General features: G+C 43.5%; 1 long non-coding RNA gene across 1 annotated transcript in view; it reads left to right on the forward strand.

Annotated features, from left to right (window-relative positions):
* LOC138295556 (uncharacterized) overlaps window positions 1-16564 on the forward strand; it is a 68139-nt gene that overhangs the window by 13536 nt on the left and 38039 nt on the right. The window contains exon 2 of the long non-coding RNA XR_011203625.1: window positions 15022-15119. This is a non-coding gene — a long non-coding RNA (uncharacterized lncRNA). The remainder of the gene's footprint in view (window positions 1-15021; window positions 15120-16564) is intronic.

Below are 16564 nucleotides of genomic sequence, written 5' to 3' on the forward strand. Positions count from 1 at the left end.
CTATTCTGTGGTCTTGTCTGACCCCTGGAGTAGGGGAATTAATTATTTTCCAGAAGAGGATGTTATCTTTCATGTGACTGGCATTATGGAGGGATTCCCAAGTTTCCTCCTTCAAACTAATTTTCCTTTTCCTAATGGCCTCCTTATATTCGTATCTTCAGATCCGGACCTCACATGAACATCTTGGTATGGTACTTAACGCCTTCTTTAGTTTTTTATGTGCTTTTGTACATTCTGAGCCAAACCAGCCAGTTTTCTCCCGTTGTCCCACCTTTCCTCTTTTATTAGTCAGAACTTTTTTCGCACCTTCCAATATCAAAGAGAAGGCAGTAATACATTAACTGGGTCTAAGTCTTCAGTAAGACAGGCCGCGAAATCTGATGTATGCTCGCAAATTAACTGTTTCAAAAGACCATGTGGCTCTATTTGAGACCATCGCAATGAATAACCATTGCGTGAGGCCAGTTCAATGTTGTTTACCAAGACATCTTTATCCCTCTGAGGCCGTGAAATAGAAGGTAATGAAATATGTAATCTCTGTGGAAAGTGATCACTTATTGCAATATCATAAAGTCAAAATTTAGAAAGGTAATGTGAAAAGTCATTTAAACATAATCAATCACTGACTCTGCTCCCCTACCATTGAAGATTGGCCTAAATTGCAGAACATCAAAATAAATTAAATTTCTAAAAGACAAGTTAAATTTATGTGCCAAAACATTCATATCATCACCTTGGGGATTATGGGTAAAGTGAGCCCAGGGACTCATATCTTCTTCATATAATCCACATATCTTAGTAGAGGGTTCCTTACAGAGATGGATATTAAAATCACCACCCCATAAAATAAAGCTTTCTCTCCTGGATTCTTTACAAGCTTCCTCTAAATCCTCTCTCAGTTGCATTAGGACAGTGGGGACCTCTCCCATAGGTATGTTGTTATAGAAATTAATGACCACTAATTGGATCATCTGGTTAAGGTCACTTTTGCATCTTTAAATTTGTTAGGGTCAGCTTATTTGAAATATACATGCATAAACCCCCTTTAGGGCGTCCATGTCCTCAGGGGACTGCTGGTGTATGATATGTTTTATACCCATTTATATGTACGGGTTTTAAGAGCCAGATTTCCTGTAAATAAACAAAGGAAAAGACTCCAATGAAACTCATCCATTCGTCGTTATTGAGCTTGTTCTTTAAGCCAGCCACATTCCAGAAGAGTAAAGCTATTTCTGATTTCTCTTGACTCTGGTCCTGAATTTTATTTGTAGTCGAAGAGTTTGGAACACTATGGGCTATAGGGGTTAATACCCTAAGTGGTTCTTCCTGCCTTGTCTTTCCCCGTTCCACTTTTATCTCTGGGACCAACTTATTAAAGGTTCCGTTCTCAGCCCTATTGAGTCAGTCCAAATCTTCAAGAGTCAACAGGACTTGGAACCTGTTACTAGTAAAAATGGAATCCACATTGGTTAATTCTGTAGAATAACTTGTTCGACCTCTGTTAAGATTTTGACCCACAGGGCTTTGTTAAAAGTAACCCAAAGGTAATAATGAAATACCCTGGTCAGTAACATGCCTTGCCCCAAGTTTGTGGAGGACTCTCTCTACTAATTCAGGGGATTTAAATGTAAGTACCACGCAATCTCCATCCAGCACTTTCTGACTAGTGCCAATCCATTTAATTCTCCTCACCATTTTTATATTATCAAAAAGGGGACCCGCCATACTAGAGTCTAGCCGAGTTCCAATACAATTAAGGGACTTGTTTCTCAAACTTATCCATGTTTCCCGATACTGATCACCCAGGGTAGGAACATTAGCCAAGAACACTACGTATGGTGTCACTTCTGGGGGAAGATGTAAAACGTCACTTGGTGTATAGGAGGATTCTGATGTTGTCCGTCGTGTATACTCCTCCACGTTAGGATTTCTAACAGGCCGAATCACCCTATCTGAAGGCGACTTAGTGCTTAATATCTTAACCTGTGGCTGGCTAGTGATAAATACTTGTGGTGGAGGTTGTATATTGCACATAAAGGTTGACGATAGTTGTGAAGCAATAGGACTTTCCTAGTGTGAATTTGAGATTGTGGGTTACTCACAGTATTTTTAATTAGGTGTGATACAGTAGGAACTTTTCTAGGGGATTGTAGTGCTTTAGACTGCATGGATTTCATCAGGACTAAACCATCTTCAAGATTACTCTCTACTGCTCTTAATCGATCTGAAAAAGAGTGCAGTGAGGTTTGGACCAATGATTTCAAATCGTTTATTGCTTCGTAGATATTAAAAAAGGAATTTGAGGTTACTTAAACTGCTTTATTTGGGGTTTTCCTCAGGGTTTCTTTTTTTGGCAGATGCCTTCTCAAAGTGTTTGCTGGGTCATCCTTCTTTAAATTAATAACAGAGGAATTATCCATCCTGCCTATCGCCAGTTTCCTTGAACGTTTAGGTGAAGGCGGAGACATGTCTTGAACTGAAATTATGTCTGAGGTATTTTGGACACAGCTGTTTTTAACATTCTTCCTTTCCTGATTTCTGCCCATATCTATGCTAATGCCCCTTTCAGGGTCACAGAGCTCAGCCCGTTTTTCCAACTTCCTTGGCGTAGGTGGAATACAACCGCCAGATGTCAACAGTTGCTCTTCAACACTAGAAATTTGCTGATCAATCATCCCCATTGCTCCTGAAATATATTTTAATATAGAGGTTCTATCCTCTGTGTTGGAGGTGGGATTCGTCATTAAATACTTTCTTTTACCCATATTTACAAAAGACTGGATATACTTGTAAGAGGAAAAAAGTGGGCTCTATAGAGCAATATACCTTTACTTTTGTACCACTCTATAGGTTTGTACAATGAAATTCACTAATCTCACATATCCTCTAAAATGTGGTTAAACTGGGCCCTCATCCACTGCTCTGACTGATTGCTCCAACTCTAATTAAATGATTTTTCATTAAAAGCCAACGCTCATACTTAGGGATGAGCTTATGTTTACAAACTATGAGAGGCTTTCACATCGAAATCGCATACCTTCATTCAAAGTCCCATTGACACGGGTAATTGTTGTTAGGGGGAGGTGGCCCTGCCCGGCCTCCTTCAGGCTACGAAGGGATTTGCCCGGGCGTGTCCAGAACGCGTCCCACGATGCAGGAGACCGGCAGCACTTTAGTAGCGCTCAGGGCAATGTCCAGCCCCCCCCCCCGGCCTCCTCGATGATTCCTGGGACTTGGAGCCCCTCCCAGCGGCAGCACAAGCACCCGATGCGGGAAACTGGCAGAGCTTTAATAGCGCTCAGGGCAATGTCCAGCCCCCCCCGGCCTCCTTGATGATTCCTGGCACTTGGAGTCCCTCCCAGCTGCAGCACAAGGGTCCTGCGATGCGGGAGACTGGCAGCGCTTTAATAGCACTCGGGGCAATGTCCAGCCCCGCCCCCTGGCCTCCTCGATGAATCCTGGGACTTGGAGTCCCTCCCAGCGGCAGCACAAGCGTCCTGCGATGCGGGAGACCGGCATCGCTTTAGTAGCGCTCAGGGCAATGTCCAGCCCCGCCCCCTGGCCTCCTCAATGATTCCTGGGACTTGGAGTCCCTCCCAGCGGCAGCACAAGCATCCTGACTCCACTGATGTACTCTGCAGGAGTTGCGCCAAACTGTTGGCGCTACCCCTGCAGATTACATAGGGGCCCATTCTAAAGAATGAAAGCCCCCTTTTAAAGCCTGTTCTTGAGCAGGCATTAAAAGTGCCATAATAAATGGTGCAAGGAAATCCAGGAGATTTCCTTGCACCATTTTACCGGCTCCCCTACCGTGGTAACGCCCCCGTTGCATACATTATGCCTGGCGCGCAAAGGGTTACAGGGTGGCGCAATGCATGCATTGCGCCACCCTGTAAATACGTTGCGGGGATTTTTGTCTCGTTGGGCTACATTAACGTCAAAATAAATGACGTTAATGTGGCGCAAGGTGGTACAAGGGGCAAATAAATATGCCCCTTAGTTAAGAAGGTGGCCCTAGGGGGCCAATAAATATGCCCCTTAGTTCATAAAGGAAGAAAATGAGGGGTTTTATTTTGTCATAGAAGTTATGGTTAGTGCTGAAGAAAGAAAAATTAGGCAAGTTTTGAATGAGTTCTCAAATGTCTTCCTCTTCTATTTCATTAAAACATTTTGACATGTTGACTGAAACATGTACTTTCAACACCAGCAGCAGACTGCCAACTAACTCCCTGCTGGTCAGCAGTTTACTACAGTGTTCTGATGAGTAACTAGAGTGCTAGTATTTTGAGTTTATGTCAGATGTGTGGCACACCTGACCGCCATCTTGATAGAATTGAAGTGGAAAACTAAAAGCATTTTCTAATGAGGGTACTGCAGTAAATGAGGAGATTAGGGGGCTTCATCACAAATAAGTCTCCCTAGATGGCCACCAGAGACAAAAGAGCCCAAATATACCATACACATCACCGAAATGTAGCCCATGTATAGCTCAGTGACAAAAGTGTGCAAGTCACATTTTAGTTTTTTTTTGCAGTTTTATATTGTGAAGACTTGACCCGAAGGTATTGGAGTGCTTTACTTGAGTATCAGTTACATTACACAACGACGCATTCCTTTTAGGATTTAGGTATGGGGAGCTCAAGTGATTTGCCCACAATCAAAGGATGTCAAACTGACGCCAAACCTCGGACCTGGATCCCCAGTTGCAAAGTCTGCAGCTCTTGCCATAACACTATAGTTGTTCCCCTAAGTGTAACATATAATCAAGAGATCAAATGGATAAAAAACATGAAGATAGCAAATAATTTAAAAGTGCTTTGTCGCTATTTCAGAACTCAGAAAATATGTCCTCATTTTAGTTTTTTAAAGCATTAACCATAATTTCAATGGGAATAAGACCCTTTCATTTTTATAATTTCTAAAGGAAATACTTTAGGCTTTGCAGTTTTGATTGCATCATGATGATTTCAGGCATGCAGCACTTTTGTAATAATTATAGAATGTTAGCAATCTAGTTGCTCATTAGAAAACTGTGGGAGGCAGATGTCAGGGACACAAACTTGGATAATTTAGGGCAGGGAGGAGGGTGCAGAGGCAACAAGTTGGCCATGCTGGGCAGAGGGGAGGAGCAGTGGCAGCACAATGGACCATGGAGGTCAGGGAAAAGGGGGGCAAGGGCAACAAACCAACCATGCAGGACAGGCAAGAGAGGCTGTGGCAGTATAAAAGACCTACGAGGGCAGAAAGAAGAGGCAGTGGCAGTACAACCATGCATCCCAACAGACCCGATTTAGGCACGAGACTCAAGATGTTTTTAAGCCTAAATTTTTTTTTTATCTGTGTCCTGCTTAAATTCCTCTCTTTTTCAATGTAGGTCAATGAGGAAAATCAATTCCCTATGATTTTTTTTAAATCTCCCTCTTACCAAGTTTAAAATATTGGCAAGTATGGTACATTGGATCACTGAGGTCAGGAGGAATGGGGCAGGAACATGGATTCGGATAACAGAGGGCATGAGGAAGATGGGCAGGTGCACCAAACTGAACTTACAAGGAAGGTATCAGGGGTTGAAGCAGCACAATACACCACATAGGGCAAGTGGGATGAGAGTGCAGCACAATGGACCATGGAAAGCAATAGGGAGAGAACAGGGCCATGCGCATGGACATCAGAGAGCAGAGGGGAAAGAGACAAAGGGAGCAAGCTGACCATACCAGACAGACAGGAGGGACAGTTTCAGCATAACGGACGATGAAGGGCAGGAGGGAGGGGATAGGGGCATGACAATAAACCATGCAAGGCAGGAGGAAGGGGACAGGGGCCTGCGTATGGAAAATGCATGGGCAGGAGGCAGGGCTGGAGCAGCAAGCTGACCATGGAGGGCAAGCAGGATGGGCACTGAAAGCACAGCACACCATGGAGGGCAAAAGTGAGACTATAATGACATACACACAGACAACATGAGGAAGGTGGGAGGGGCATGGGCAGCAAGCTGACCACATTGTGCAGGTGGGAGTGTCTGCGGCAGCACAGAAGGCCATGCATGGCAATCGGGAGGGTTAGTGGCAGTACAACAGCCATGGTGGGCAAGAGGGAGGGGAAAGGGGCATGCTCAAAGCACCATGGATGTCACAAGGAATGGGAAGGTGCTGGACACAGACAAGAGAGGGCCTTCACAACCCACCACGTGGGGTAGGCAGGAGGAGCAGTTGCAGCACAACAGACCACGGAGTGCAAAAGGGGGGGCAGCAAAATGGACTATGCAGGACAGGAGGGAAGGAATAGGGGCTTGGAACTCGAACAGGCAAGTTAAAGGTGACAGGGACAGGTGGTAGTCATCTGACCATGCTAGACAGGTGAGGGGCAGTGGCAGCTCAACAGAACACCCCGAGTAGATAGGCGGGCAGTGGCAGCTTCATGGAACATGATGGACAAAAAGGAGGGAGCAGGAGTAAGCCCACGGACAGCGGAGGGCAGGGGGAAGGAGAAAAGGAGCAGCAAGCTAAGCACAAGGCCTAAAAGGAGGGCAATGATGGGCACTATACTGGGCAACGGAAGGCAACAGGAGTGGGCAGGGACATCAAGCTAAATGTAGTGCAGAGGCAGCACAATGGACCATACAGAGCAGTAGGGAAGGAGTTGGTGCATGGACCTGGACAACAGAGGGTAGGGAGGAGGTAGATTTGGCACCAAGCTAACTGTTCAGGGCAGGAGGGAAGGGCAGTGGCAGAAAATCGACCACACAGGCCTGTAATGAGGGAGCAAGGGCATGGACTTTGACAATAGATGGCAAGGAGAAGGGGGAGGGCAGGAGCAGCAAGCTCGGGTGGCGGCAGGACATTGCCCGGCCAGGCCCTGCACCTAACTCCTCCTCACCATGCTTTGCAATGGGCATTTTACTTCATGTTGCAAAAACCCCTGGAAATTTACTGAAAAAAACAAAGCTTATAGGGATATTACAGTTAGGAAATAGAATTGAAAAATTGTTAATATTAGGGTCAGATTTTACACGCACAAAACCATAGATATTCAGATGTTAAAGTTATTTCATGTAACTATAACTTGTGACCTAAGGTAACTATAACTCGCACCCCTGCACCACAGTTTTTTTATGAAACATTTTACTGCAAATATTTTTAAGTGAATTTCAATGTTTTTTAAATTCTATTTCCTAACTATAATGTCCCTGTGCCCTTTGTTTTTGTTAGTGAACTTCTTTGTTTTTTTAACGTAAAGTGATTTTAATGACTATATGGTAATTCAATGTCTGCCGTGCATGGCCTGGCTGCAGCGGCCAAACTCCCATAATCACCCAACCTAGCATTGTGCATGGCCCTTGGCTGCGCGTTGCGGGGGTTGGCCGAAGGGCGTGGTCTGCGGCCAGCCCCCTCAGCCAACCCCCTATAATCACCCAACCCTGCATCACGTACAGCCTTTGACTGTGTACGGTGGGGGTTGGCCTCAGGGCATGGCGCAGGGTTGGGTGGTCTTAGGGGGTTAACCGCAGAGCCTGGCCACAGTGTTCGCCACTCCACTTCACTCTACACCGCTCCATTGCATAACACTCTCCTCTACTCTATATAACTTAACTCTATAAAAGTCTACCACACTTCATGGCACTCTATGACATTCTACTCCGCTCTATTCCCATACACTCTACTGTCCAACTCTATACTCCACTCTATGCCCATATATTACAATGTACAACGCTCTATTCCACTATACAACACTTTTATATATGACACATCACTCCACTCTACTGTATGAGACCCTACTCCAGTTTATAACAGTTTACTAATTACGCTACACCAGTACACTCCATTCCATGACACTCTACTCGATGAAACACCAATACACTCTATAGTACTTTACTCCACACTGTTACACCACTCCATTTGACTCTACTCAACTGTACGAGACTTCATCTCACTCTAAGCTACTATATAACAATCTACTCTATGCAGCTCCACTATTTTACACACTACTGTACTCTATGCAAATCCACTCTACTACTCTGTATGACACCCTCCAACACCTTCCTCCTGTCTGCACCCCTTCACCCCACTGTAAATAATTGCACTAAACGGTATGCCACTGTACAATACTCTACTTCAGTCTACTATACAATACTCTAGACCACTATACAGCGCTGCATACATGTCTTTGAATGACACTGCACCCCCCTTTAATCCACTCTATTCTGACACATCACTCCATACTACTCCACTTTACACCACTACACTCTATACAACTCAGTGCCATTGTACTCTATATCACTGCATGCCAATCCACAGTACCACACTCTCCAACACTGTACTTTAATGGATACCACTCCACTCTACAAAAACTAACTGTATGCCATTCTACTCTACTGTGGTCTACATCACTTTCCAATACTGTACGTCACCCTACTACACTCTACTGTACAACACAGTGTTCTAATTTATGGCACTTTACTCGACTCTATGCTTTACCACTCTACTGCGCTCCATGCCACTATAGTCTACAATACACCACTCAACCCTATGACATTTTACTCCACTCTACACTGCCCTACTCCAGGGCCCTTCACTCCACTATTCTCCACTCTACTATGCTTTATCCCCCTCTACACCACTGTAGTATACTCAGCTCTATACCACTCCACTTTCTGACACTCTGCTCCACTGTATGCAACTCCACTCTACAACACTGTACTACAGTCTGTGTCACTCTATGAAACTATACTCCACATTATGCCCATCCACTCTATGCCACTGTACTACACTGTATGACACTTATTGACACAGATATTCTGTCTACATTACACCAATCTACCAAATGACACGGCACTCCACTCTTCGGCACACACCACCACTGTACTCTACAACACTCCAGGTGACAATCCTCCACTCAATAGCAATCTACTTCACCTTAAACCACTCTAAAACACTCTAGGGCTTCATTTACAAGGCCTGTGGTGCAGGGCGTCTTGCTGCCCTGCCTAACATGTCCCTCAATGATTGGCTCTGTTTGTATATATTCTCATTTCTAATGCTGATGAGTTCTCATATTGTTGTGCCACAATTCAAGATCTACCATTGTCTTCTGTTCAATCCTGAAACTGCCTGTGCTTAACAACTGAAAATTGTGAGTAACCTTACTTCTTCTTGTAGTTCCTGCACAGCCTCACACTTTCTCCTGTACAGTACATCCTGTCTGTTTTTCTCATTTTATGTCTGTAACACCTTGTCAAATACCCATTATGGGATCCTCTTTCACTGATCCTGTCAAGCATTACATTCTATTCTTCTTTAAAGAATGCCTTGCTATTCCAATTCTATCTAATCATTAATAGTTCCCCACATGGGTAACGCCCTAGAACCTAGTCTTTCATTATCTTCAACCACAGCTTCAACATCTAGAAAAACTATAGCAGTTCTATTGACATTGCATGCAAATCCTACGTTTTTGTCATTATCATTAAGTAGCCTTCAATACTCCTTGGCCCCAATTTCTAAACTATGCCAGATAGTGATAAATAGGTCATAATAAATCTTACCATATCACCACATGTTTCATGTATTCTGTCATGCTTTATGTTTAATTCTCCGAGAACCCAAAGACACATATACATGGTCAACTTTCCACATAAGGAAGAATACCTTCCAGACAGTTCCAACAACCAGTACATAATGCAAACCTGTTAGCATATGCAGTTGAAACTTAAATATGTGCTGTTCATTGTAAATTCAAGCTGGGGAGGCATGTTGCCTTGAACTGCTGTTGCCTGGCTCGCTCTCGGTTACTAGACCCGTTCCCCCCACTCCATCAGTCAGCTGTTTCTCAGTGAGCACCTTGACTTCCAACTAGTTACTGTTGGTGTGGGATTCACTGTAATCAATGAAGCAAGTAGCAGTTGTACATAGGGTGGATAACTTTCCAATATAATACTTTGGACATGTGGAAACACAGTACACATGCAGAGACGCAGTGCATGTGAAGACATCACAAGATTTCTTGAGTGTATTGCTTGGCAAATTTCTGTGATTTCATTGTAGAATCCTCACCTCTAAATCAGGCCTTCTCATAAAATACAAAGTGGTTGGAGGTTGAGCCTATCAGGTGTGATTACTATTAATCTGTATTTATATTCCTATCTCTTTACCATCTCCTGTATTAAATCTTGACTGCACTCTATTGCAACGTTTGAGAAACAAGTTTAGAAAATGAACCCTGGTATCCAAATGTAATGAAATAGACTTACGTTTTGAAACACCAGTGGTAAATATCAGGATCATGCATGCATACTGCCCAGTAATCACCTATTGCCAAAGGTCCTAAATACAAAGTAACAAATGTGGTAAAACAAAATCTTGATAAGCCTCCTAGCAATGTGGGCAAATCAGTGTTTTGGTCAGACAAATAAATAGGTCCAGTGGGTGAAATGTAGCCATAGACCTAGGATACTTGACATCTAATATCAGCTTTACTATGTCACATAACTATGCTAGAAATAAACACTGTTTTCTAAAGCTGGGCAGGGCCCTCAACACAGTGATATTTCCCATGGAAAGAAAATCACTTCTCCTTGCTATCAGAATAAGTGACACCCCATTTGTTATATAGTGGAATAGTATTCTTTTTCAAATCTTATTTTTATCCTTTCAGTTCTATTCAAAGGCATACTTGATTCAAATATACTAGAGCCCTTTTCATGAGAACCAGATTATTTACACATTGTAAGCACAGGGATGTTAAGGGCCTGACTTACAGGGTTATTACGACGTTGGTGTCTCCACCTTCCCCCTCCTTCAGCATCTCTGTGTGACTACATCTTTCTCAGTGCCTATGATCCCCTGCACAAGCTTTGATTGTTTGTACCCCCTTGCAAGTTTTATGTATTGTCTTGCCCCTGGTGGCCCTCTGTGCACCCCTCTGTGCAATAGCCGTGTAGAAACATATAGGCCTAGGTGGAGTTCACGGAGCCCAAATCTGCATAATTCTGTGGAGCTGAAAAAAACCTCAGTGGAATTCCGTAGAGGCGGAGGTATGTGATCCGCAGAGTCCTGAACGTGCCCTATCTCTGAAGCACTAAGCAGGGTTTGGCCTGGTTATCCAGGCACAACCCTGCTTAGCGCTTATGAGATTGGCCAGATCCAGGAGAGGGCCGTAAGAAGTGAAAGCTGCCATTTCAGGCCTCTTGTGCACCAGGCTGTCCTATGCACAGTGCACACGGGGCACGCCGGTGCACAAGAGGCCTGAAACTGCAGCTTTCTTTTGCTGCCTAGGACCCTGGCAGGAATTCAGGCAAGGGCAGTGGGCAGCGAAAGCTTCCAGGCCTCGTGTGCACTGGCCGGCCCTGTGTGCAGTGCACACGGGACAGGCCGATGCACAAGAGGCCTGAAATGGTAGCTTCAGTCCTTGTTTGTGCACCAGTATAAGCAAACAACGAAAAAGAAACAAGGACTTACTTGGGCCTTCCAGGGGGTTCTCCTCTCCTCATCTTCGATGGTGACGAGTCTGCAGTGGCTGCCTCCCTCTGGCCTCTGCTCCGGTGAAAGCAGCAACCTAGTTATGGGTTGCACAGCGCAGACTGTCTGTGCAACCCATAACTGGACTGCAGCATGCATCGGGTGAGATCTGCTGGCGGGGCTAGCAGAGTTTTTGGACTAAGTCAGTGCTCCAAGCAGATTGCGGAGTTCCAAAAACTCACCTCTGCCAGCAGAGCGGAGCTCCCTGCACACCCTAGAAACAGACACCTTGCTGCAGCCTCCTATGTTGAGAACACAGGATATTTGGGGACTCTATCAGTCTTATCAGCTTCATAGTGATTTAGATGACCCTGTGGACCTGATTGGGTGGGAGCCCGATTAATAACTTTGTCTTCACATTACTCTTTATGGGTTATGAGGTTTGCCTCACCACTGTATAATGTTAATTTTCTATTTTTGTTCATGACTGCTCTTTTTTTCCTTTTATCTTATTTCATGGCTCTGTAAGCATTGTATTATTGACCAATCTGCAGCTAAACTCTCCTTTGGATTGCAATGTGCCTTAGACTGTCCCTGCTGTGCACCACTACGTGCCCCCTGTTAATTTGTATTTCTGCAATTTGTAATGTGCATGATCGCTAATCCTGTTTATACATGACTGTACTCATTTTGTTGAATCTGCAATAAATGTTTTTTTTAAATATATATATTTATTAGAGCTATTTATAAATATTTTATGTGTTTAAATAAATATGTACTGTATTCGAGTTGTCTGTACAAAGTAAAGTTTTTATTTAAGTTTTTCATTTTTTTAGTGATAAAAGAAATTTATGTAAGTAGTACTTTTGTTACATTGCATTGCTTGCAATTTTAGTATTTGTCAATGGTTTGTTGAGTTTGTAACAGAATAAAAAAAAAGTTATTTAAATATGTATGTAATAATTTCTACAGTAGTAAATCAATTAGAATAATTAATTAATGTATTCATTTCAAAATAAGTTTGATGGGTTATTAACATATTAGATGGAGGGAATGGAAAGTTCTTTCATGTTAATAAAATACAATTCTTCATTTGTTAATACATTAACTATTTGCATTATAATGAATTTACACATTCATAAAACATTTACATTTTCTAATAACTAAAGATGGAATTGAATGAGCTCTGGTGTTTAAGTGGGGGGACATTTTGGAAATTATTGTGATAGTAAAAACAAGTCTATGTTTCAAAAACCATAATCACATTTTAATTAATGAGCTATACCATTTATTTAAGTAAATTAAATTATCACAAAAAATAGATTTCTGGATCTTAAGGGATGAAGTTTTCAACAGCTAAATAAAAAGTTACACAAATTATTTATCTAAGTGACAGTAAAATTATACTATTAACTAACTAATGTAAATTTAAAGCTATGTTAAGTTGTACATTTAATTAACTAAACCATTAATAATAGAATTGATAGATTGTACGAATTGAAAAATATGTACATTATATGAAAAAACAGATTTAAATGGTCATTAAGGGAAATTACATTTTTCAAAATATTAATTTAACATTTCAATAATTAACATCTATTTTACATTGAAACTCAGAGAAGGTATGTAGAAGTAATTACTTTGGGCATTGTAATTAGAATAGTATATCTTTAGAACCACAAAATAAACACTTTCACCAATATGTGTAGCCTTGGAGTCAGAATGGTATATCTAAACTTCCCAGTACTAAGCATGTTTACCAATGGTAGAAGGGTCAGAGGAAGAGTAATAAATCTGAACTTCTCAAGATAGAAGTTTTCTTCATGAGTGTGCTTAGAATGGTATCACTAAACTCCCCAAAATTATATACTTTTCAGGATGTATGTAGGGCTGGAGTTGGAATAGAATGTAGCAACTCCCAAAAATGAAACTTTTTCCTCAATGGTTATTGGGTTGGAGTTAGAATTGTAAAATTGAAGTCTCCAAAATGAAACTCTTTGTCAGGTGTCACTTGCCTACCACCGCTGCCCCATCAAGGTGGAGCGTGCGATGGTCCCTTAAAGGTGTAGCGTGTAGCCTTTAACGCTATGGGCAGCACTGTAACCTCTCCCCTGTATTCACCTATGTTTGTTGGCGTTGCGTCCTCTGAGCGATTGGAGTCCTGCTCTCTATGATGGGTCTTTGTCCCCCATTGAAGCGCTGGTTTCCACTCTCTGTCTTCTGCAAACTCCTGGACTTCCTGTAGAAATGTTAAAATCTAGACGTAAGGAAAGCGGCATCAAGTCCTAAACTGGTAACATTTATGAATTCCTATTTAATCAAGAGGATTAGTTATCTGACGGAAATTTGTGGCAAAGTCTGGTGAAATTAATTTTTTTTTGCAAACTATTGCAAAAAAGGAAAAAAGACAAGACATTGATATTTGCTTTCCAAAAATCGTTTAGCTGCAGTATTTGTATATCAAAGGCTTACATAGAGGTAGTAATTTAAAGCACATCCTAATTGACTTAATAAATAGGGGCTTATTTGCTCTGCCGTAGCATCACTTCTTTTTTACGATGTGGTGGCGCAATCAGTCCCCTACACTGTGCCACATTTGCAAACTGGCTCAATGGGACCATTGCTCCTGTTTGTAAAGCCCTGTGCCACATTATACCTGCACCAGATAAAGGGGGGCATTCTAACTCTGCGGTCGGCGACCGCCAGGGCTAAAATGACAGAAGCACCGCCAACAGGCTGGCGGTGCTTCCCTGCCCATTCCGACCGCGGCTGTAAAGCCGCGGTCGGAAAACCGGGTCCGGCGGTATCCCGACGGATTAGCCCCGGCTGGGCTAATCCCCCTTCCCGCCACCCTGTTTCTGGCGGTTTTCACCGCCAGGAACAGGATGGTGGGAACGGGTGTCGTGGGGCCCTAACAGGGCCCCAGGGAGATTTTTACTGTCTGCATTGCAGACAGTAAAAATCGCGACGGGTGCAACTGCACCCATCGCACCCCTGCAACTCCGCCGGCTCCATTCGGAGCGGCTTCATTGTTGCAGGGCCTTTCCCGCTGGTCCGGCGGGCGCTCCTTTGACGGGCGCCCGCCGGCCCAGCGGGAAAGTCAGAATGGCCTTGGCGGTTCCCGCCAGGCGGGCGGCGTCCGCCGCCCGCCAGGGTCAGAATGACCCTCATAATGTATACAGGGCGGGTGTTCTTATGTTAAAAGCCACACAGCACTGCAACTGAAATTTACTACATTTCACTGCGTCATTCTGTGACTTCACTGCATCAAACATTTAACACCTGCTCACACCAGCCATTAAACGAATGCAGTCTTTTTAAGATGGGAGCCTTCCACGCTTGCTGGAGTAGCGTCATTTTTTTTTTACGCTAGTCCAGCAATGCATGTGTGGAAACATGCGTCATGGAGCGGTATATCATAACTACAGCGCTACCCTGGTGTCATTAAGGGCTCCAGGGCTGGCACAATAAAACTGGTGCATTGATTCCGATACACCAGTTTCTTGTAAATGAGGCCCACAAAGTCTCATAACCTGAATGCTACCAAATAATATGATTATGATTACAGGAGACGAACAGCTAAGATTCCAGAAAAACATTATCTGAACCTGGATGTTGTAAAGGACTGGTGTTTCCTCTTCAAGATTTGTACAGTTTTACACATAGGTAGGTGCAGTACACATTGTTGAGTACTTATGCATGTTTAAAAAAACTCTATGGTGGTGCACCACTAATCCAAATAGTAAAAATACAGCAATGTCCAGTCTTTTGTATATGATAAAGATGTGATGAGACTTTATTTTCCTCCGCTTGTTCCCAAAAACACATAGAAATTGTGGTAATAACAGCCAACAGCCAACGCCTTTCGTCCTTCCACATAGGACTTCTTCAGGGCTAATTCGTTTTCTGACCAGTTGCTGGTTTATCTAAGTAGTCATAACCGGCTTTACTTTTCATAGACCGTGTAGGAGGCTGGCCTGGTTTGTAGTGAGTACAAAGGGGTACTTACACTCTGCACCAGGTCCAGGTATCCCTTATTAGTGTAGAAGAGGTGTTCTAGCAGCTTAGACTGATAAAAAAGGGTAGCTTAGCAGAGCAGCTTAGGCTGAACTAGGAGACATGCAAAGCTCCCACTATACTACTGGTGTCATATGCACAATATCATAAGAAAACACAATACACAGATATACTAAAAATAAAGGCACTTTATTTTTATGACAATATGCCAAAAGTATCTCAGTGAGTACCCTCAGTATGAGGATAGCAAATATACACAAGATATATGTACACAATACCAAAATTATGCAGTAATAGCAATAGAAAGCAATGCAAGCAATGTACAGTCACAATAGATTGCAATGAGAGCATATAGGTATAGGGGCAACACAAATCATATACTCCAAAAGTGGAATGCGAACCACGAATGCACCCCAAACCTATGTGAGCTTGTAGAGGGTCGCTGGGACTGTAAGAAAACAGTGAGGGTTAGAAAAATAGCCCACCCCAAGACCCTGAAAAGTTCCCCAGAGAGCACAGAAGTCGTGATAGGGGAATTCTGCAAAGAAGACCAACACCAGCAATGCAACAATGATGGATTTCCGGAAGAGAGTACCTGTGAAATAAGGGGACCAAGTCCAAGAGTCGCGACAAAGTCGAGATTGGGCAGATGCCCAGGAAATGCCAGCTGAGGGTGCAAAGAAGCTGCCACCGGATGGTAGAAGCTGTGGATTCTGAAAGAACGAAGAGGACTAGGAACTTCCCCTTTGGAGGATGGATGTCCCACGTCGTGAAGAATCTTGCAGAGGTGTTCCCACGCAGAAAGACCTCAAACAAGCCTTGCTAGCTGCAAGGGTCGCGGTTGGGGTTTTTGGATGCTGCTGTGGCCCAGGAGGGACCAGGATGTCACCAATTGCTTGAAGAGACAGACGGGCGCCCAACAAGACAAGGAGCCCTCACAGAAGCAGGCAGCACTCGCAGAAGTGCCGGAACAGGCACTACGAAGAGGAGTGAACCGGAGCTCACCCGAAGTCACAAAAGAAGATCCCACGACGCCGGAGGACAACTCAGGAGGTTGTGCACTGCAGGTTAGAGTGTCGGGGACCCAGGCTTGG

Source organism: Pleurodeles waltl, chromosome 1_2, assembly GCF_031143425.1.
Source record: "Pleurodeles waltl isolate 20211129_DDA chromosome 1_2, aPleWal1.hap1.20221129, whole genome shotgun sequence".
NCBI classification, from domain to species: domain Eukaryota; kingdom Metazoa; phylum Chordata; class Amphibia; order Caudata; family Salamandridae; genus Pleurodeles; species Pleurodeles waltl.